This window comes from Typopeltis vanoorti, chromosome 4 (genome assembly GCF_054136105.1).
Source record: "Typopeltis vanoorti isolate ZY-2024b chromosome 4, IOZ_Tvanoo_1.0, whole genome shotgun sequence".
Taxonomy (NCBI): Eukaryota; Metazoa; Arthropoda; class Arachnida; order Uropygi; family Thelyphonidae; genus Typopeltis; species Typopeltis vanoorti.
The window spans coordinates 108,131,568-108,153,972 of record NC_143552.1 but is presented as its reverse complement, the minus strand read 5'-3'; the positions used below and the strand labels follow the sequence as shown (position 1 = coordinate 108,153,972).

At 36.1% G+C, this 22,405-nt stretch overlaps 1 protein-coding gene and 1 non-coding gene across 3 annotated transcripts in view; one reads left to right on the top strand and one right to left on the bottom strand.

The window, feature by feature from the left end:
- LOC150107595 (solute carrier family 2, facilitated glucose transporter member 1-like) overlaps nucleotides 1-22,405 on the bottom strand; it is a 274,124-nt gene that overhangs the window by 228,718 nt on the left and 23,001 nt on the right. The window lies entirely within an intron of this gene.
- TRNAP-UGG (transfer RNA proline (anticodon UGG)) lies at nucleotides 7,028-7,099 on the top strand. The gene has a single exon. It is a non-coding gene; the product is annotated as a tRNA-Pro (tRNA).

The following is a 22,405-nucleotide window of genomic DNA, read 5'->3' as shown; positions in this document are numbered from 1 at the left end:
CGATATTCGAAAAAAATTTTTGTGCTATAAGCAGTACAGTAACGAGCGCGTGAAGCGCCTGTGGCAGGTTCTAACTTGCGCCGCCCCCCTAACCCAAAAATGATAAAAAAGTTTGAAAAATGTAAATGTAACAAGTTAAATTTTACTAAATGCAATATGTTAAATACTTACTATTAATCCCATCAAAATGAGTTGCAGTGTGTTGCAAAATTTGTGTGTCTAAAGCAGCGTATCGAGGGAGGCCCTAAACATCATGTCCACACAACTATACGACATTTTCACAGTATCTATCATACCATGCCTTGAACTCACTCACCGTCATAGCACCCACAACAGACTCTGGCAGCTTATTCCACTCATTTACCACTCTAAAAGTAAAGAACCCAGCTCTAACACTCCTGCTAACCACACTTTTGCCCAGCTTCCATAGGTGTCCCCTAGTTCTCCCACCACCAGTCCTGATCTCAAAATATCCTCTGAATTAATCCTATAGAAACCCTTTAGCAATTTGAATGTCTCAATCATGTCTCCCCTCTTCCGCCTATCAACCAATTTCTGCAACCCACAAATCTTCAACCTGTTCTCATATGGTTCATTCCATAGACCCGCTATCATCTTAGTCACTCGCCTCTGGATCCTCTCCACCTCCTCCCCATCAAGAAGGAACCTAGGTAACCAAATCTGGGCACAGTAGTCGAGATGAGGTCTTATCAAGGCTCGGTACAGAGGTACAATAACTTGCTTGTCTCTGCTCGTCAAGGTATTTTTCAACAATGAAGTTGGGGGGGGGTGGGGGGGGGGGGGGGTGGGGGGGGGGGGGGGTGGGGGGGGGGGGGGGTGGGGGGGGGGGGGGGTGGGGGGGGGGGGGGGTGGGGGGGGGGGGGGGTGGGGGGGGGGGGGGGTGGGGGGGGGGGGGGGTGGGGGGGGGGGGGGGTGGGGGGGGGGGGGGGTGGGGGGGGGGGGGGGTGGGGGGGGGGGGGGGTGGGGGGGGGGGGGGGTGGGGGGGGGGGGGGGTGGGGGGGGGGGGGGGTGGGGGGGGGGGGGGGTGGGGGGGGGGGGGGGTGGGGGGGGGGGGGGGTGGGGGGGGGGGGGGGTGGGGGGGGGGGGGGGTGGGGGGGGGGGGGGGTGGGGGGGGGGGGGGGTGGGGGGGGGGGGGGGTGGGGGGGGGGGGGGGTGGGGGGGGGGGGGGGTGGGGGGGGGGGGGGGTGGGGGGGGGGGGGGGTGGGGGGGGGGGGGGGTGGGGGGGGGGGGGGGTGGGGGGGGGGGGGGGTGGGGGGGGGGTAATATCAAGAAAATCCCTTGGGCTGATTAAAAGCAGGTCGATAGCATGACTTTGGACATTCTTGATTAGAAAACATGTTTTGTTGAATATAAAGTCAATAAGGCTGAAGGTCAACCAATTTATTTTAAAAAGTCAGTACTTGTCAGGTGTAATTTAAATTGAGTTTAATAGGATCTAATGTTTCCATACCCTTCAACAGTAGAAATAACAGACCGATTTTCGCCACCTACCATGTATGATCGATAAATTCCATTTATCTTTAATCAGAGAAAATAATAGCCAATTATATATCATACGAGGAAAACGAAAAAAAAAAAAAATGGGGAAAACTCAACTAATGGAATACATTTACTTCTTAAACCGGTTTTCTTTCAGAAAGAAATCTGCATGAAACAGACACATGACACCAAATTTTCCAGGAAATTGATGACGTCATTATCACTTTAAGGAACGTCAAAAAGGAAACCAAGAAGGTTCAGCTAACATAGCATAGATAAGTGAGTGACTGAAGTAAATTCTTTGTTTCGCAACAAGCTGATGATGAAAGATAATTTGAATTACTCCATCCAGTAACTACATGTCGTCAAATATTGCAGAATATCCTTTAAATATTACGCAGCTTTTTCGACATTGAAAATGTGCCAAAATGGGGGTAGCGAAATATGAATGCGCAAAGATTAATAAACAGATCAAAATGCAAACGTTCACTCGTCAACAGAAGAATAAAGAAAAAAGAAAACATTCAGAGAGAGAGAGAGAGAGAGAGAGGAGAGAGAGAGATGACTAACAATGAAATTGATATTCACAGTATTTAGGATAAGTCCTTAATGTATATTATGCTGCTTATTCATTATTCAATTTTTTAAGAAGCAAGGAGACAAACTAAAATTATTCAATATCAATTACGGTTATTCAATATCAAGAAGGTTATTTTACTAATGGATTTATATTTGTTGAATATGTTATGTGTTTAAAATGGTTTATTAAAAATAGTTTACTACATATCTCATTTAAGCCACCTTCGTTATCTTTCTTTTTATTATTATTTTATTTGAAACCTAATGAAAACATGCAGTCATTCGTCAACGTTCTTCTGCAACTAGATTACTCATAGTCTTTCCAATGACTCGTGTGGCTTTCACCATTTTTTTTTTTGTCATCCCTACATTTTTTTTTTTTTTGTTAGTCATTGTCAGCATTTTCTGGTTTTGAATTATTTATTTTCTAAAATCTCTCATCAATATCCACGTCCCCTTCCAAAATAAATAAACAAATAAAAACTTTGCTGCAGTTTCTTTAAAACAAAGAATTGACCACTTAATAAACGAATGAAAGGAAAGAAGAAAAAAAGAAAACTCATCTTCTACCACATAGAATTTGGAAGATATTGTCCATGATAACTTAGAGAAATATAACAGCTGTCCATGATACAAGAAATTCTGAGAAAGACTGTTCTTCTACAGTACAGTGTTGTTAAAACAAAGAAAACTAGTTCAATCTCTTATTTTTTATTGGCAAATAATAGTAATAATAATAATAAACATGTCTGAACTTTTTTCACCCATTCTATATTACGGAATCAATTTCAGAATTCAAATAAATAAAAACTCTGTCAGACATGCACTTTTCATAGAATGTTATGTTTAGTTCTTCCCTTACATTATATTTTTAATATAAAATTATATTATTAAAGCATAATTGTGGAGAAATAGAGAAGAGAAAGTGGATAATAACAGTTACAAGAGTCTAGGCCTAATTAATTTTATTATGATTAAATATTCAGAAGAAACCGTTGATTCGACTGCTGGAGAGATTCTTTCTAAACTTTTTTCAGCCAATTAAAGAGTAGGTAGATCTTTGCGCAGAAAAGAACTTATTTATTTTTTTTTTTTTCAACTCTGAAGAAACTTACGTTTTAATTTCATAACTCGATAAAATCGACTATGAAACACACGAGCATATACAAATAAATATTAGTTAGGATTAATGACATCGCAGTCTATCTATCATGTCATGTCATAGGCATGCACTCTACTTTGATGATGATGATGAGAGGGGCGGTGGAACCAGCTACGTACCGATTTCCAAAAATTATGGAGCAAATAGTATCGCCTACTTAATCACACCGAGGAATAAAAAGCCATTAGAAGAGTTTTTACTTATAAAAACCGTTAACTTTCTTTCCTAATTTGAAAAGGATGCCAGCTTAAATAAGTTATTTTATAAGATGCTGCAAATTTTTTAATGCTATTCAGACTGTTTTGGTCAGTAAAGAATTAGTAGCTTCACCTGCTTTCCTGTAAGTAACAACAATTACTTATGGTGAATAGGAGATGCAATTGTTGTTGTTGTCTTGTCCTTTGAAGAGTCTTAGATGTTTCCGTGTGCTCCTTGAACTGCTTTGGCTATGTCGATGATTTTGTTTGTATAGAGCAGTTGTTCAGGATTAGGGTCTATTTCTTGCAAGGCTGCTGTAATTGCTGGACAGGTTAAAGATGTGAGTGGGTGTCAGTTCAGTATTGGGACATTTGTTGCAGTTTCTATATGTTCTCGTATCATCTGTATTGATCTTCATTCCTCTATAATGTCCCTGTTCGTGGTGGAGGTCTTTCTATCAGCATTGATTTCGGGAATTTGTTGTTGTATCACGGATTTCAGTGGAATTAGTTTAGCTTTTGCTAGTGCGTTAGCATCAGCAAGATGTTTCTTCGTCGAGTTCTCTGGCCTCTTTTGCTAATTCATCAGCTGCTTCATTGTAATCAAATGCCTACACGAGCAGGAGTCCATTGTAAAATGCAACTTTTTCCTAAACACTTTAGTTGATTTAAGAGTTTATGGATGTCTTGTGTGAGCTTGGTATTGCCATTTCTGATTGCCTCCAAAATTGATTGATGGATCTTGAGTCATTGTAAATTATAATTCCCTCAGATTGTTGAGATGATCATAATTTTAAGTAGGCTTCGAGTGCTTTATTTATTGCATAAAGTTCGCTGGTAAAATTGGAAGCGATTCTCCCAGATCCAACTTTTATTGAAAGATTTTCACCTTCTGGGAGTAGAAGAAGAACACCAGCGCCTCCATTAATCATATTGGTGTCTGACGATCCATCGGTATAACAAATAACCTGTTTGTTTGGAGGATGAAAGAGGGTCGATAGTATTTAGGCCTTTTTTTCTTTGAGCATTTCTTTTGGTTCTTTTTTTGTACAGCGGTAAAGGACTGGAAAATAGAGGTTCTTTGTTTATGTGGGCATTTAGCTGATCAAGACCTATTTCCTTCCTGATAGTGTCATCATATTGTAAAGTTGATGATCTGTGAAGTCATTTTTGTTTCCAATGTTCATAAGTTTTTAGAGAGATATGATCGCTTTGGTAGCTTCTGATATTATTTATGAATTTTATGGTGGCAAATTTTCGTCTCTCCTCTAGTAGGTCAAGCCCCCCACATTCCTGTTGGGCTCTGATGTTGTTAGTGGATGAGACTGCACCAATGATAATCTTGGATGCTTTTACTTGTATTTTGTCTAATTTTTCCTTTACCGATGAGGCCGAAGGTGATCAGATAGGTGCTGCATATTCCATTATTGGCCTTATTAGTGTAGTGTAAGTAGTTTTGAGGATTTTTGGCTTTGCACCCCAATTTGTTTCACAAAGCCTTTTCAGTATATTTAATTTTCTTAGAGCTCTGTTGGAAGTGTTAGAGATGTGTTGTGCAAAACGTAATCCCTGATCAAGCGTAATACCAAGGTATTTTGGATTTGTGACTTTTTCAATTAGTTTGTTGTTGATCATGACTTTGAGATTGTAGAATGTCTATTTTTCCTGTCTGTACTAAAGGTGCTTAGTTTTGTCTGGGTTGATTTTGAGTTTAAGTTCATCTAACCATTTTTCTAATCCTCTCATGGATTTGTTTAGAATCTCCTCTGATTCTTTGATTTTAGCACTAGTGTGCCAGATGGTTATATCATGTGCATAGCAAGTTACTTTTGTGTCTTCTGTAAGGTAGGAATGAATGTTATTGACATATAAAAGGAATAATCCTTTTATATGTTCCTTACAATAGTAAGGGACTGAGTATTGAGCCCTGGGGAACACCAGCCCAGGTTCTCCGCTCTCTTGATATTACTGCATTGATTCTGACTTTGATCTTTCTTCCTCTGATGAAATCAGCAATCCAGATTAAAGCGTTTCCTCTAATTCCAATATACTGTACTGTTTGTATTAATTTTTTGATCCAAACACGATCGAAAGCAGAGGTCATATCAAGGAATATAGCAGTTGTCTTTTTTGTTGGTTTTTCCTGAAATGAGATGCAGTACTTGGACATAAACTAATCTCTATTTTGTGCTTGCCAGTATGACTTCACAAAATTGATATTCCGTTTGACAAATTGACAAATGTTTGCAGGCTAGCACATTAGTACAAGCCTACAAATGAGTTGTCATTACACAACTCCTTTTGTCATTAAAAATAAATAGAATTCTGCATTATTCATGTTGCATTGTATTTATATTATCCTATATGTATCTCTTTCTTCTTCTTCTTCTTCAATGTTTCGTTTCATGAAGTTTTAATTTCAGTAGCAATGAAAAGCGATAAAGGCGACTGTATTTCAGCCGATGTTGACGATTCAAAAAAATCATTATAAAACAGTATCTTATGGGCCTCTACCTCCTCAAAAAACTGACGTATTTTCTTCATTCTAATGGATTTTTTTTCTTTTATAGATCTTAAAATTATTTACGGGTCTATTTTCATATGAATACATAAAGATAAGCAGAGTCATATCTATAATGACAAACGAATGCCATCAGGCATTACGGCTTCGCTGAAAGCGTGCTTTGGGGGGGGGGGGGAGAAGGAACAGAATAACTTCTTTCTTAAAGCACCAACTTATTAGATTATAGGCTGTGCCTTATAATCTAATGAATCGAAAATTCAGAAAAGATGTTTTTTTATTTTTCTCTCAGCAAGTATAAAGCTAATGAGATATGCACCAGTGAACTGCTTGCCATTTATAGATGATCCATCCAAATGTCTGTTAAAGTCGATCCATGACAAAATAATAATAATTAGAAGAATTTTTCTTATTATTATTTATCTTCTTATTCTTTGTCTAGGAAGAGAACATTTCCTAGACAAAGAATTCTTTGTCTAGGAAATGTACTCTCTGATGCATTGTACTCTACAATGCTTAAAATAATGACGAATAACAACCTGCTCCAATAGATTTACTCCACAAACGAAGATCTTTCTATGTCTGCTTGCTTAACAATGGTATTTATTTATTTTTGGTATGTCCTTCTTGCTTCCTTGAAAAGATTTTTTACTTACTTCTGTGGAAAATAACCCAAGAAAGCAAGTGGCCTTTAATATTACAATTTTATGACTTTTCCGACTTCCTCTATTTCTTCTCTTCCTATCCTTACTGTTAGTTAAAACCATTACGAACATAAGATCCACAACATTTGATTTATTTCAGATTTTAAGGTGTGATAAAATTACGAAAATATTAAATGTTAAACTGCTTGCAATTCCACCATTAAGGTGTACAAACGCCTGTTTTTAATTCAGTATATGAAAAGAGAACCAAACTGATTTAATTTTGAAATAAAAAGATTATGCACATTGAATGCAAATAATTTAACAGAAGTTAAAGAAAATGAAACAATTTATACATAAAGCAATATATTAGCTATCTAAATAATAGATACATTTCTTGAATAACGAGGCTGTAACTGAATATGGCCTGTTGGTCTAGGGGTATGATTCTCGCTTTGGGTGCGAGAGGTCCCGGGTTCAAATCCCGGACAGGCCCAATACATTTTCTTTGTTTGTTTTGCTACGCATAGCACTATAGGTCTTGCGACCTACCTTTTCGTTGTAGTTGGTATTTAAAAAAAAATGTATAAATGAAATGGTGAGGGAATATGGTAAAGAAGAAAATGACTAATCTTCTGAAGTTTAGAAACAGAAAACAGAAGGAAATCGAAATCTGGGAGAGACGAGGGAATTAATTTGCACAGTGCAATTTAATATTAGTAGATTCAGCTGAAATTACTCAAAGGTAGTATTGATTGTGCTATCTCTATAATTACAGAGTTGGCCTGGTTGGCCATACATCGTCAAATGTGAATAATCTACTATAGAAAAGCTGCATTCTGAAAATGTATTGAAATAGAATTGCGTTTAAATATCATATAATATATTGCAATTATATCCTTATAAAATGTTTGCTGTATCACGTTAACAGAACAATGCAAGCGATGCATCATGGTTGATACAGCCTTCGACTATAATGGTAACTTGACAGTAATCTCCACCATAAGATAATAATCGAAATTTTATAAGAAGAGTAAATGATAGAAGGAGCTGTAATCGTTTGATATTTTTACAATCCATCATTACTTTTTATATTATATTTTCCTTGCGGTGTTTATCATAAAGTGTTCAGTAATTTTTTCCATTATTATAATTGTTGTTTTTTTCTTATGACTATTGTTCTCATCTATCTTTCCTTATGTCATGTAGGTATCCTCCCTCGATGAGTCTCTGGACTCCCTGGAGGTGTCACGTAATAATAATAATAATAATAATAATAATAATAATAATAATAATAATAATAATAATAATAATTATTATTATTATTATTATTACGCTAATATTATTAATATTAGGTTTCAAATAAAAGTAATATTACAGAAAAAAATATTCCAGTCTACTTGAACCCACTGTTTAGTGAGATGTCGTTATAATAGTTATTTAGAAACAAAATTTTATTTATGGAAATATTTGTTGTAAAGAATGAATTTTACAAAATTAATTCATAATCAAATCAGCTTGCTCCTTCCCTTCTATACGTAATTTTCAAACGATACAAAAATATTTACCGAGAAGACCAGTTAATAAAGGAAGCCGTAAATCTGACAAAAGTCAGTTTCACTTATGATAAGAGCGAAAACGAAAAACCAAAATGTAACACAGTTGAATAGATAGCAACAGACTTACTGGGAATACGTAATCAAAAAATGTTATCGCAAAAAATACTTCTAAAAGAAAAACATTATTGTTTTAGTAAATTGATTTCCAAGTGATAATTAACTGAATAGTGGAACAAAACGGCAATAGCAAAAGGCAACAACTACTTGACATACTTCAGCCCATTTAGGCAGTTATGAAAACCGAGATAAACATCCTTGGCAGGGGGCGTATCTCCTATTCAGAGTTTTATAAACATTGTTATCAGTCTTCTGTATACCGTGAATTTCAGTAAGGGAAAACGTTGTTAATTTTAAATAGCTTCTTATTCCGTGACACAAACAAGGCTTTTAAATGAAATGCCTTATCAGTGTCCCGCTCTATTATTTAATAAAATTTGTTATAATTCAGCTATAAATTGTTGTAATAAATCTATAATTTGTTATAGTCCTAGAAATGAATGTAATGAATCGCAAACCACGAATATTTGTTTGAAATCTCAGCAATATGATTGATAATAATTTACCATCGTTTTGAAGTATTTAAAATAAATTTCTACTGGCGTATTTTTTTTTTTTTATTTCTTATAAGAACTAATACTTTAATAAAACAAACGTGACTTCATTTGCTGCATAAGTTGTCTCATTTAGTCTTTAAATCCCCCCACACACACTCTCAACAACTCTCTCTTTCTCTCTCTCTCTCTCTCTCTCTCTCTCTCTCTCTCTCTCTCTCTCTCTCTCTCTCTCTCTCTCTCTATGTGTGTGTGTAAATATTTAATAATTTGCAATAAATTTCTGTAGAAATCCAAGCAAAATTTCTTCATTTTTTTTCCTTTTTACGTGGGTTTAGCAAAAGTAGTGACCATCTGAGTAGTTTTATCAATCCGTACATAAGTTATTCTGAGACTTTGAACTTATTTAATTCAAATATTTCTAGAAACATGTGCCAAAATTTGATGAAAAATCCCCCCCCCCCCTTTTTTGTTACAGTAAGTCCATTGGAAGGATACGCAGTGGCGGGGGGGGATGGACGTGTGAAAATAATATCTTACAATAACTCCACTCTGACTGAATAGAAATTGTGCATTTGAGATCCACGGGAGGTCCATGGGATTCAATTTCGGTTCGGATTGGAACATTTCGATTGGCCAAACGAATTAATATCAGTAATTACATGCGGACTAGATAGATTTTAATAAAATTTGATAGTATTTAGCATATATTAAAATTTATTGATTTCAATTGACCGTTTGTAGGGAAGAAATTAAACAAAACAAAATAAAATAAGCTCAATGAAACAACTGCTTTTACAAAAGTCATACCTTTCGATAAAGTGCTTTGAAGAGCTTAACTTTGTTACCAGTATCACGACAGTTCTTTAAATGTGTCGAAATTTGCAGTAAATCTCGACAATTGAAAATTCTACTTTGCATTGTGTATTATGTAAGCAATTATAGGAGTCTCCTTTCGCGATGTTCGCTATTTTTGGTGAGTAGTCCTCTGTTAAAAATTAATCTATGAAAAATACATATTTTTTCACGTTATAATTATTATAATAGAAACAACAAAGCACCGTTTTTTATTTCAATTATAATTCCATTTTTATTGGCAAAACAATTTTAAATAAATATAATAAAATATATCCTATAACGTGCCATTTATTCGTAAAAGGAGTAGCGGAGCACCTGTAGTCATAACCAACTTTTTGAAGATCGATGGGCACCCAGTCTCCACCTTCAGCCATTGCTGACAGTTAAGCTCAAGACCATTAAAGCAAGACTTTCTGGGGAAGAGATTACGGCAGGCAACTGTTGCTATATCGTCATCCTAAATTCTAACAAGTGTATATTACGTATGAAACAAAGTGAGTTATACGGTCGAGTTTTGAATAGCAACAAAAACAATGTGCTAGAGATCGACTAATTTGGGAACCAGTCGAACAAAAATTTAAATTAAAAAAAAAAAAAAAAAAAGGTTCCTCTGGTCGGTGACTCAAATCGAACCTATCGGTTCGATAAAGTCTGGCTTCCAAACCATCCAAAGCAAATACCATTTTCACAGGACTACACAGGCACCTCAAGTTGAAATATTAATAACTTTATTTTCTTTTTAATTTTTGATATAAATGGACCGTTTATAAGTAAAATGAATTCCAAATGATAATAATACATCTCTATCATGATTGATATTTGGTACTTATTATGACTATTAAAATTTATTGAATCGCTTCCACTGGACCATTTTTAATGGCCAAATTATGCATAATAAAATTACATACAGTGTAAAAACAGCTCCAGTTGTCGATTGCGAATGATGTCTCTATACCAGAATGTAAATACAAACCGCATATTTTTACGATAATCTACGATCATTTCCATAGTCTTTATTTTATTTATTTATTTATTTGTTCGTTTATTTATGTATTGGAAGCTTTTTCTTTCTCTCTCTCATCTCTCTTTTTGAAATCTACTAATCGCTAAAATTTGTAATGGCCTAGAATTAATGCCACCTGTTGTGAGTAGTATGCACTAAATGAAATTTTAAAAAATCGTTCAGCCACTCTTTAAATCAGAAAGCATTTAAACTAATTGTTGAGATTTATATATAGATCAAGTGGCACAGCAACACCGACTGCTGCGCGCAGACTTTAAAATAAGATCGAAGATAAGAACCTCTGGAAGCCATGGGATGAAGACAATTAAGTGGTTTCGCTTAAAAGAAGAGAGTGTGAGGAATCGTTTTAGGGAGGGGGTGTTAGAGAGGATTTCGGATGGACTGGAAAGTACAAGATTGGTGGAAGCATAATTCAAAAGTAATCCTGAGCTGTGCAATCGAGGTGCTTGGTGAGACATCTGGAAAGATTAGAGAGCAGAAGGAGGGTTGGTGGTGGAATAATAATGTACAAGTGGCAGTGACAGCTAAGAGGAAGGCAAAGCAGAAGTGGGATGAGTCAAGAGTGGAAGAGGATAAAGAGGTGTACAGAGAGAGAAAGCAAGAAGCCAAGAGAGTTGTGGCACAGGCGAAGGCCATGGCATATCAAGATCTGTATGACCAATTAGAAACGAAGGACAGAGAAAAATTTACCAATTAGCGAAATGTAGAAATAAAGCAGCAAAGGACATGTGAGGCAGTCAAAGACGCTGGAGGAAGAGTATTATGGAGGGATGTGGACATAAGAAACAGATGGAGAATATACTTTGAGGGACTTTTGAATGAGGAAAATGCAAGGACTCACAGAGAAGATGGGCAGTCTTCTGAGGAGATGGTGCATAACATCAGCAGAGTGGAAGTGACGGAGGCCATGAAGAGGATGAGGAATGGAAAATCAGTGGGCCCGACACGATTCCAGTGGAGGCATGGAAGGCACTGGGGGAAGAGGGAATTGACCTGTTGTGGGACCGGTTCATGAAAGTTTGCCAACAGGAAAATATACCCGAGGAATGGAGGGAGAATACTCTTGTCCCCATCTACAAGGGTAAAGGGGATGCACAAGACTGTAAAAATTACAGAGGAATAAAGTTGATGTCCACACACACTGAAAATCCTATAAAGGGCTCTTGATGGAAGATTGCGGAAAGAGGTGGAGATTGCAAAGGAACAATTTGGCTTCATGCCTGGTAGATCAACAACAGATGCTATCTTTGGGTTACGGCAGATGATGAAAAAGTTTCGAGAGAAACAACGGGAGCTACAGCTGGCATTTATTGATCAGGAGAAAGCATACGATAAAGTGCCAAGGCAAGAAGTCTGGAGGTGTCTGAGGGAGAAGAAGGTTCCGGAGAAATATGTCAGGTTGGTGCGGGATATGTACAGAAATGTGAAGACAAGTGTTTGGACCTGTCTGGGACAGACAGAAAGTTTTCAAGTAACAGTTGGCTTGAATCAAGGGTCAGCATTAAGTCCGTTTCTGTTTAATATTGTGTTGGAGGTGGTGAAGGAGGAGGTGGTGAGAGAAGATGCGCCTTTGGCAATGCTATATGCAGATGACATCTTGCTGTGTGCAGATTCAAGATAAGAAGCGGGAACTAAACTGGAAAGATGGAGAAAAGTACTGGAAGAGAGAGAGAGAGGTATGAGACTGAGCAGAAGTAAGACAGAGTATATGTGTTGCACAGTGGGCGGTGGCCAGGAGACAGATCTGGAGCTGGAAGGAAATGTCATCAGGAAGGTGAGGGACTTTAGATACTTAGGTTCAACAGTGGAAGAAGATGGAGGAGCTGAGAAGGAAGTGGGATGCAGGATACAAGCAGGTTTGAGGAACTGGAGGGAGATGGCTGGAGTGTTATGCGATAAGAGGGTGCCGATCAATCTGAAAGGCAAAATCTATAGGACAGTAGTGAGGCCAGCTATGACGTATGCTATAGAAACTGTGGCCCTGAGGAAAAATAACATCAGCAGGATGGAAGTAGCAGAGATGAGAATGCTTAGGTGGATGTGCGGTGTGATCAGAAAGGATCGTCTTTTATAATAAAGTGACAAATGCATTGGATAAGGGTGTTGCATATACAGTAGTATATTTAGATTTTGCAAAGGCGTTTGATAAATTGCCACATGACAAGCTGGTAAATAAATTGGAACGGATGGGGCTGAACACGAGATTAGTTCGCTGGATTGGAAATTGGCTGTCTGACAGGTATCAGCGAGTTGTCTATGGAGGAGCGATATCCCAGAAGAGGAAGGTTACTAGTGGTGTACCTCAAGGGTCTGTTTTGGGTCAATTGCTATTTAATTTATATGTAGATGATATTTGGAGAGGTCTGAATGGCGATATGCAGTTGTTTGCAGATGATTCAAAGTTGGGGAGAGTTATCAGGAGTAAAGCGGATGCTGTAGCTTTGCAAGAGGACTTGAATACACAGGCTGAATGGGTAAATGAGTAGGGATTTCAATTCAATGTTTCAAAGTGTAAGGTTTTGAAATTTGGGAAGCAGAGATGGGATGTAAAGTACACAATCGGTGGAAATATCTTGGAAGAGGTAGAGGAGATGAGAGATCTGGGAGTGATTGTAGACAAGGACCTAAAATTTCGGAACATGTTACTAAAATTGTGAAGACAACACAGCGGATAATGGGAATGATGCGGTGGACACTGATTTGTAGAAGTAAGGATGTTATGGTTTCTTTGTATAAGGCTTTGATCAGGCCACATATAGATTACTGTGCACAGATCTGGTCACCTGGTTTTCAAAAAGATAAGAATGTGTTGGAAAAGGTTCAGAAGCGATTGACTAAGGTGGTTTCTGGACAATGTAGAGTATGAAGACATTGACAAAATGCAAGTTTCAGAAATTGGTGGGTAGAAGGAGGAAGGGGGGGGGGATATGATCGAGACATATAAGCTGTTAAGAGGTTATTACCAGATTAATGTCGGGGAGGTTTTGCACAGAATCGGTGAAGATAGCAGGAGAACAAGAGGTCATACCTGGAAGCTGTATAAGGAGGATGTGAGAAAGGGAATGAGGATCAGGTTTTTTTGCATGGAAAGTGGTGAGTGATTGGAATGCATTGCCCGAGAGTGTGGTGAGCGCAGAGACAGTGAGTATATTTAAGGCACGGACTGTGTGTATAACAGTGGACCTCCCACGATGAGTCTTTGACTCCATGGAGGTTTTTATAATAATAATAATAATAATATACATTTCTATGTGACAATTATGAACCTCGAATGATTATTATAAAAATATAAAAAAAATTAAAGAGCAGTTGAGCGATTATTATTATTATTATCATCACAAGTCCTTTATGAGTTAAAGACTTGTTGATTCATGATAAGCTGATCGCAAAACTTATGTCATATTGCACTCACATTCGAGATCATTACTATGGCAACGCCATCTGTTCATCTGCTACATTGAAGAATAAAAATGAATTATCACATTTCGTGCAACTTTTGTGGATAATATCTCTAGTTTCTTTCATTACTTTCTCACCAACATGTATGGCTTAGCCATAGAGCATCTGGTCACCAAATTAAAACCCACATTCTCCCCATCTTTCGTTTATAGTGTAAGTTCATATTCTGATATAATTTCAAGCTCTTTCTTTGCATTCTTTCCATCATTTTCTATCCTTTCTAATCTCTCCGGAATACAAGATGTATTTAAAAAAATTATTCATTCTTTCTATAAAATGAGTCGTTTGTATTACTTGATTATATATTATAGCCTCAAATAGTGCTAACGACACCTTTAATTTAGTTTCTATTAAAAGACATAAAACGGCTATAAGCATAAAAACAGAACGTATCGGGGATATATTGTTATCGCACTAGCTTCTTGCACTAAGGTAATATATTAAAATTAGCTGACAAGTTCCTTTCTTTTAAAAAAAAAAATCAACACATAAAAACACGAAACAAAGCAAAACAACCAATCTTGTTTTGTTTTGTTTGCAATCTATAAAAAAGCAGAAACGCGAATCGTTATAATCATATTACCATGACAACTGAAACTATGCTTTGGATTGTGCGGTATTTCAAGGAAAAAGACAACAGAAACAAATAAAAATTCACATATAACCAAACTACTGTCTGACACCAAACTCGACTCTTTATTTATTTATTTATTTTTTTTAAATATATACATGTCTATAATTCTCCACCAATCGTTTACTATCATATTCGAAATGTGCGTGAACATGAAAGGATTTTAAAGCGATATCACGGTAATTTTATATAGTTTTCGAATCTCGAAATAGGAATACTGTTCAAAGTTTGAATATCATCAGGAATCTCTTCTGTTACTTGATAGCAATGTGTCGAATTGGAGACTACTTGCCTACTAGAAATTATAAAACCATCAAAAATGACTGTCTGATATTTTTTGAAGCATAATAGCAGATGACTGATGATATATTTTACTTCATTATAATAAAGATACAAATACAGCTAGGATCTCATAAAAAAAAATGAAATATTTTGTCGATCTTTTTGATATAGTTCAAAATAAAAATCGAGACTATTTCCTGTAACAAAATGTGAATAATTCAAGAAGAAATGATTAAATATTAAAATATTAAAATATGATTTACAATTGAATTGAATGAATTTTTTTTTATTTATGCATGTCAAGAGAATAAAATATTTTCTTGGAGTACCATTATAGATGATTTCCACTTGTAATTGCTACTCCACAGAAAACTACAAATGAGTATTACGCCCCAAATTATGTAATTGCTAACAATATAAAAAAAATTGTGGGAAAAAAAAAGCAGCGGTCATATATTTCTTACTCAGCTAAGTAATAACGTTTAAAAACCATTATGTGAATAGTCTTACACTGAGTGTAGATAAACAGAGTTGGGAGGAAGAGTATTCTCAGTAGCATAAAAATAATTCTATAAGTATTTCTTTTATAGCAGAAAACAAGCTTAGAGCTTCCTTTGCTAAGGTGGTAAGTGAAATGACCTGATTAATCTCATTTATAACTATTTGAAACTGAACGTGAATTACCTAGTCTCATAGAGAGCTGGAATTGTTTTTCTTCTCCAAAACTTGGGTTCTTCATCCGCACAACAGAAAGAAAGAAGGGAGAGAGAGAGAGAGAGAGAGAGAGAGAGAGTACATCCTTTGATAGACTTAGCACATCATGTCTACAGGATTGAACGCCATATGATGGCATTAACTTGGTTTAATTATCATGTGCTGACCAATACATCTAGTTAAAGACACAGAAGAAGAAACGCTGATGGGTTTCGTGAAAATCTGGAGGCAATAGTACATGTGAATGTAAAGAAACTATAAAAAGAATGAAAAAAGGAATACGATAAGTTGGGTTTGGGTTCGTAGGTTTAAACTGAATAGTAAATGGATGTTGAATAGATGGTGGTCAGCAAGTGCTCATGTTTGTATATGCCTAAAGGAAAATAAACGAGTAATGGTAGCCATTTTGGGCAGAACATTCATTAAAATACCTACAGAAAAAGCATTATAGAAATAGTGGCAAGCATTTGGCAAGCAACTTGGATTTGGTAGACCATGAGGCCCAAAAAATTAAGGAGAAGACGAAATGAGTAAATAAACTTAAGCAAATACGATTGTTTAGATATTTTGAATGTTTCTATATGATTATATAAATAAATACGAAGATATTGGTTTCTGATAGGAATTACAATTAGTTCTTAATAAATCACCGAGGAAAAGGGGGAAGATATATGGTATCTCTTTCGCAGAGTAATAAATTGTTTTGGAATTAAATACAGAGAGGAAAAAAATACAGAGAGGAAAAAAAAAAAACGAACGACACATCCGAAAGAACAGGAAGAATAGCCGGAAGTGTTCTTCTGACTAGACCGTCAAATCCCATAAGTTCATGGGGTTAGTTTATTTTTTTACTTGTTTGTTTTGCTTTGTTTATTAAAACGGATGATACATACCGCTACATGCCCCTCTTTTTTTTTTCTTTTTTTGTCAACATTTATACTACCTCAGTACAGGAAGTGTGACTAGAAGTTTCTCTGATAAGCAACTTCCGAATTGTATCATTAGCAGGAGGTCGACAACCGCGGCTTCCTGACCTGCTTTTTTTTTTTAATTACAAATACGTATAATAAATAGAAATTATAAATTCTGATATGTTAGAGGCAAAATACAAATAACAATCGATATGATAATGTGAAATCAGAATTTCACGATGCGATAGACTATCTCATCCACAGTTTAATGTGATGCAATGAAGTTCTGTAAATGGCGCTTTCATCAATGTAGAATTGCTCTTAAATTAAAACTTTCCTTTTGTTTAAGCACTCTGTACATACAAAGAAATGTATATATATTAAAATCTCTTATGAATATATATGTAAGAACAGATTATAACGAGAATACAATAGAAGATACCTACGGAGTTCGTGGAAATAGACTTAATTATAACCTATCACGACAGAACGAACAACCTGGCGACCTACTTACCCAGAATATTTACCGGATTTCATTTGCTCTCGTTACATTTAATGAACTGAGGCTGTATACAAGTCAGAAGAGACATAAACAATATACTCAAGTGAGACCAACAGTGGACTCAATCGATTCGTCTACTTCAACAAAACTTCTACATAAGAATGTAGAATGTATATTTAAATTACGTACTTGCATATTATTAGGAAGTTTTGGTTTAACAACCTTGTTTGCTAACATATCGTTAGCACGATAATTAGACGTCGGACATTTCATTTTAAAGACAATGTCTTTCTAGTTCTGGAACACGGAGCATTGAAATATTATAACTATTGGCCTGACATATGAACCAAAAAAAAAAAAAAAAAACTGGAAATCTATGAAGTGTGTGGGGGGGGGGGGGGAGGGTCATTCCTTCTTAGGTTTGCTGCTGAGAAGAAATTTCAAAGAATAGACATTTATAAAAAAGTAATCCAAAGAATCGATATCTATATGCTCATTCGTATCACTGCAAACTTCAGAAACTAATATTATACGGATATTCGCTTTAGGGGTCAAAAGACTTCTTCAAGACAATCAACTGATAAAAGAATTACGTCTCCTAAGAGAAGCATTCTTCGAAAATGGTTGCGCTCTTCAAAGACAAAGATCACTTGCTTTACCATCTAGAAGAATGCGTTAGTTCCAAGACAATTAGGAAACAGGCTACATAAAAATCTATCATTTATCATTAAGATGGCGGTTTCACTAAAATTTAGTACGTTTCTTCTGAAACACTTCAAAATGAGAATCATCTACAGCCTCTCTCTCTTTTATTTTATTTTGTGTTTAAGTAGTAGAATTTTTTCTTACCAAAGCCGAAACGCCATAATTATTAAAGATATTCAGGTTACGTTGTATGTATTTTATGATCTTATAAGACCATCTTTCCTAGACCGAAGGAAATTGTCCATAATATATATATATATATATCAACAAACGAGGGCGGTCTGAAACATTCTCGGCCTAACAATGAAAAAACAAATTTATAATTTCAAAATTATTTTTATTTTTCAACGTAATCTCCCTTAAGACGAATACATTTATTCCAGTGATGCTACAGCGCCATTATCCCGTCGCTGTAGTGGTTCTCAGAAAGATCTGCAAAATACCCTTCTACAGCTGCAATCACCTCTTGATTCGAAGAAAAACGCTGACCAGCGAGGAAGAGTTTTAGTTTTGGAAAAAGGTAGAAGTCTGAGGGAGCCAAATCTGTGGAACAAGGTGGATATTCCAACAATTCAGTGCAGATCCCTTAATTTTTTCATTGCCAAAACACCTTTGTGGGCGCGTGCATTGTCTTGATGAAAGATGATTTTTTTCTTCTGCAAACCGGGTCTTTCCTCACGAATTTTTTTGTCTAGTCTGGTTAAAAGATCTGAATAATATTCCCCGATTATTGTTTTACCATTTTCAATATAATTAATAAATAAAATGCCTTTAGCATCCCAAAATTCCGATGCCATGACCAGGGCCGGTTATCGCGGGGGTGCAGTGAGTGTAATGCACCCGGGCCCACGATCGAGTGGGCACAGTCAGTACACATTTGCGGAAACGTATTATATTTCGAATGTTTTTTTTTGTTTTGTTTTCCTGTGCCAAAATCATTTGCAGGTAATTTGAGGTTTTACAATACGTTTATTTCGAATCCTTTAATTTTTACCTTTGAAAAATATTTTAGGGCCCCAAAAGGTTTCTTGCACTCGATACCCATGACTTTTCCTGCTGATGGAACCGACTTTGTCTTCTTTGGTGCTGAACAACCGGCTTCTGTCCACTGTTTTGAGTGCTGTTTGGATTCTGGTGTGTAATGGTGAATCCAAATCTCATCCATAGTAATAAATCAACGCACGCACAAAATCAGTTTTATTCTTGTCAAAACGCTCCAAGCACTGCTCAGAGATTTTCATGGGAGTGCATTTTTGATCTGCTGTGAGCAAGCGCGGCACCCATCTTGCGCAAAGCTTTTCATTTTCAATTCTTCATGCAAAATATATCCTACACGCTCTTTAGAAATGCCTATAGTCTCAGCAATTACACGCACTTTGACTCGCCGGTCATCCAATACCATATCGTGCACTTGATCAATGGTTTCTGGTGTTGTTACACTTTTTGAACGGCCACGTTTAAACTTGGCAGCCCATTTCTTAATAATCGAAAACGAAGGAGAAGAATGCCCATAAACTTTTATGAACTTCGAATGAATTTCTGTTGGCGTTAAACCTTCTTTCACGAACAATTTTATAACAGCACGATACTCAATTTTATCAATTTCAAGGGATACAGACAACACTTTTGCTTGAGACAGCTGTATAAAACAAAGTACTTGATAGAATGACTTGCAATTTCACATGGATGCTTATGACAGATGTACCAACTTGGAAAATAAAAATCTTGCCGACAGTGTTGCGATCTATAGTCGAGGCCGAGAACTTTTCAGACCACCCTCGTATATTAAAAGAAAATGTTCAATTACATATAAGAAAAAGATAAAATTTGTCTTAAACTCTGTCTTTGTGGAGTTAACCTTAAATAGAGGAATAATTTTGTTATGCATGCAACAACGCTGTAGATAACAAAAGTAAAGCTAATGATTATCTTGAAGGAGCTGTTCTTTTTTGTTTCTTCTTCTTCTTCTTCTTCTTTCATTTAAGTGTTCTCATTATGCAATCAAATGTTTACACAGAGTAAACTTTCGTCAATAAGCATGTGCTGTTCTTCATTTAAAAAGATCAACCAAACGTCGCTTCTCATCAGCATTACAATACATGGCGTGCTGTTGTTTAAGAATTTAAAATCAGTAGCAGACAAAAAATGCAATGCGTTCTTTTGAATGTAGGATGATTACACTATTGTAAATCATGCTAGGCACTTTTTTTCCCCCTTTTCGTCTTGATATTAGTTAAATATTATGTTTGATTCACTGGCTAATGTTCGTGACATTTTGCTATATCTTAAATGTTTAAAATAATTTTTATGATTGTTTCTTTAGACATGTTTCTTATCAGGGTCGTGAGATATATCGACCAAGTATTCTGCGAGATAGTATTGCGAGAACACGATGAACATGTCTTGTAATCTATCATCATATATGTATTCTTTTTTTTAATCATAACACGACATAGATATAAAGTATTTTGTTATCAAAGAAGCTTTAGTCGACTTTGTTTTTTTCAGAACATTTTAACCACCATCATGTAAATTTTTGATTAGCCTTACATACTCGAAGAGAGAGAGAGAGAGAGAGAGAGAGAGAGAGAGAGAGAGAGAGAGAGAGAGAGAGAGAGAGAGAGAGAATAGCTAAAATCAATAAAACAAAAATTATCAAGCGCAGTTATTTGAAATATATTCAGTCCGAGAGTTAACATATAACAACAATTATCAAGTACGATTATTTGAATTTTTGATGAGAACGTAAACTTGGAAACTGAAACAAACAAACAAAAAATCTGTTACGATTTTTTGTTTGATTAACAAAAAATTTTTGATTAACAAAAAATCTGTTACAATTTGTTACGAAAAAAAGTTTTTTTTTCGTAACAAATGTAAAGGGGAAAAAATAAACAAAATGTTAATAATAATAGTGGTCTTTTATTTCCCAAGGAAAGAAGTAAGCGGCACTCTTTTATTCCTAATATTTTCAAGAGATGGTTTCCGATCTCAGCTGTTGTTTAGTTTTTGTGTATGTGTTTTCCACGATTGATTCTGCTGCGTCTAAAGCCTGCAATTTCTATTTCTTATGAGGAAAAAAAAAAAAAAAAAAAAAACGTTTATCTTATCAGCAACCAGAATCGTATCCTTCAAGGTTTTAAGAAGGATGATCTGGTGACATTGAAGCCAGTACAATGGTACCCTGGGCCTTAAAGCAGATTAAAACACCTTCAATTTAAAACAACTTTAGTTGAATAATAGTAAAAATAATTATGTTTAGTTTTTACAGTGCATTTTTAGTCTTTAACATGCTTGCGCAAACATCTAATTATAGTAGGGCAGTGCCACGGGCACAATTATATTTAGAACAATTGCTTCACATAATAAATGCCCTAAACACATGCCTGGAAATACGGTGATTCATACTTTGTGAGTCATGCAATAAGTAACTCAACAATGATAAAGGTAATTTGGAGGTGTCTGTGTAGCTCTGCGGAAATGGCGTTTGAATCTATAGCGCTAGGCTGCCATAGGAAGATAGATATTGGTTCATTCTAGCCGTCGAGTTGAGGAACTTTTACTAAGCCTTTTTTTTTGGCAGGTTCTCGAGTTAGTCGTTCTCTGGAACAGGATTTTTCTCTCAGATACACGGGATGACGGCAAACGTTGCCATATTCTCTCGTCTGGAAAAGCTCGATTAATTGATAGCTTGATTTCCTTATCAGCAAAGCTTGAAGGATGGAGATTGGCTGCCAATCTGTCTTCAAAAACCTTAGTTATGCTAAAGGAGCTTCGCATAATTTTATTTTAGTGTTAGTTTATATTTTATGCTTTGGAAATCAGAATGGAGTGCAGTATTTAATTTCATACTTGATTTATATACTATATGTCAGTTATTTTAAAAAAATCAAAGACTTCAAAATTCGTAAGAGAGGAGGGGAAAAAAACAGAAACTAAACTCAGAAATACATATGAACTTTTAACCACAACATGTGTGTGTGCGTGCGCGCGCGCGCGTGTGTGTGTGTGTGTGTGTGTGTGTGTGTGTGTGTGTGTGTGTGTGTGTGTGTGTGTGTGTGTGTGTGTGTGTGTGTGTGTGTGTGTGTGTGTGTGTGTGTGTGTGTGTGTGTGTGTGTGTGTGTGTGATTTCTCTTCTCTGCATATATAAGAAACAGTGATATAGTGCTCTTTAGTTGGAAAGGCCTCACTTGGAATTCCATCTAAGATGTTAGAAATATTTATATGGATCTCAAGTGAAGATGAAATGTCCAGTCTCATACAGAGATCGTGGAGAAGTTTTATTCTTAGGATATCATTTTCCCCCCCACCGAATAGACAAACCTGTACGAAATGCGCATTACAGAAATAGGATGGGGATAACTAGGGTTGAACTTTCCTAATCAATCTCATTAGGAAATCTGATTTTTTAGATTCCTCATGAATAATGTAGTTTTATGGGTAAAACTGAAACTTACTAGGCATTTCCTTCAGCTGTCATACTTTAATATCTTTAAATTATCGTTTTATTATTATACTAAAAGGTCAGCGCAGTTAGCCTAGTGGC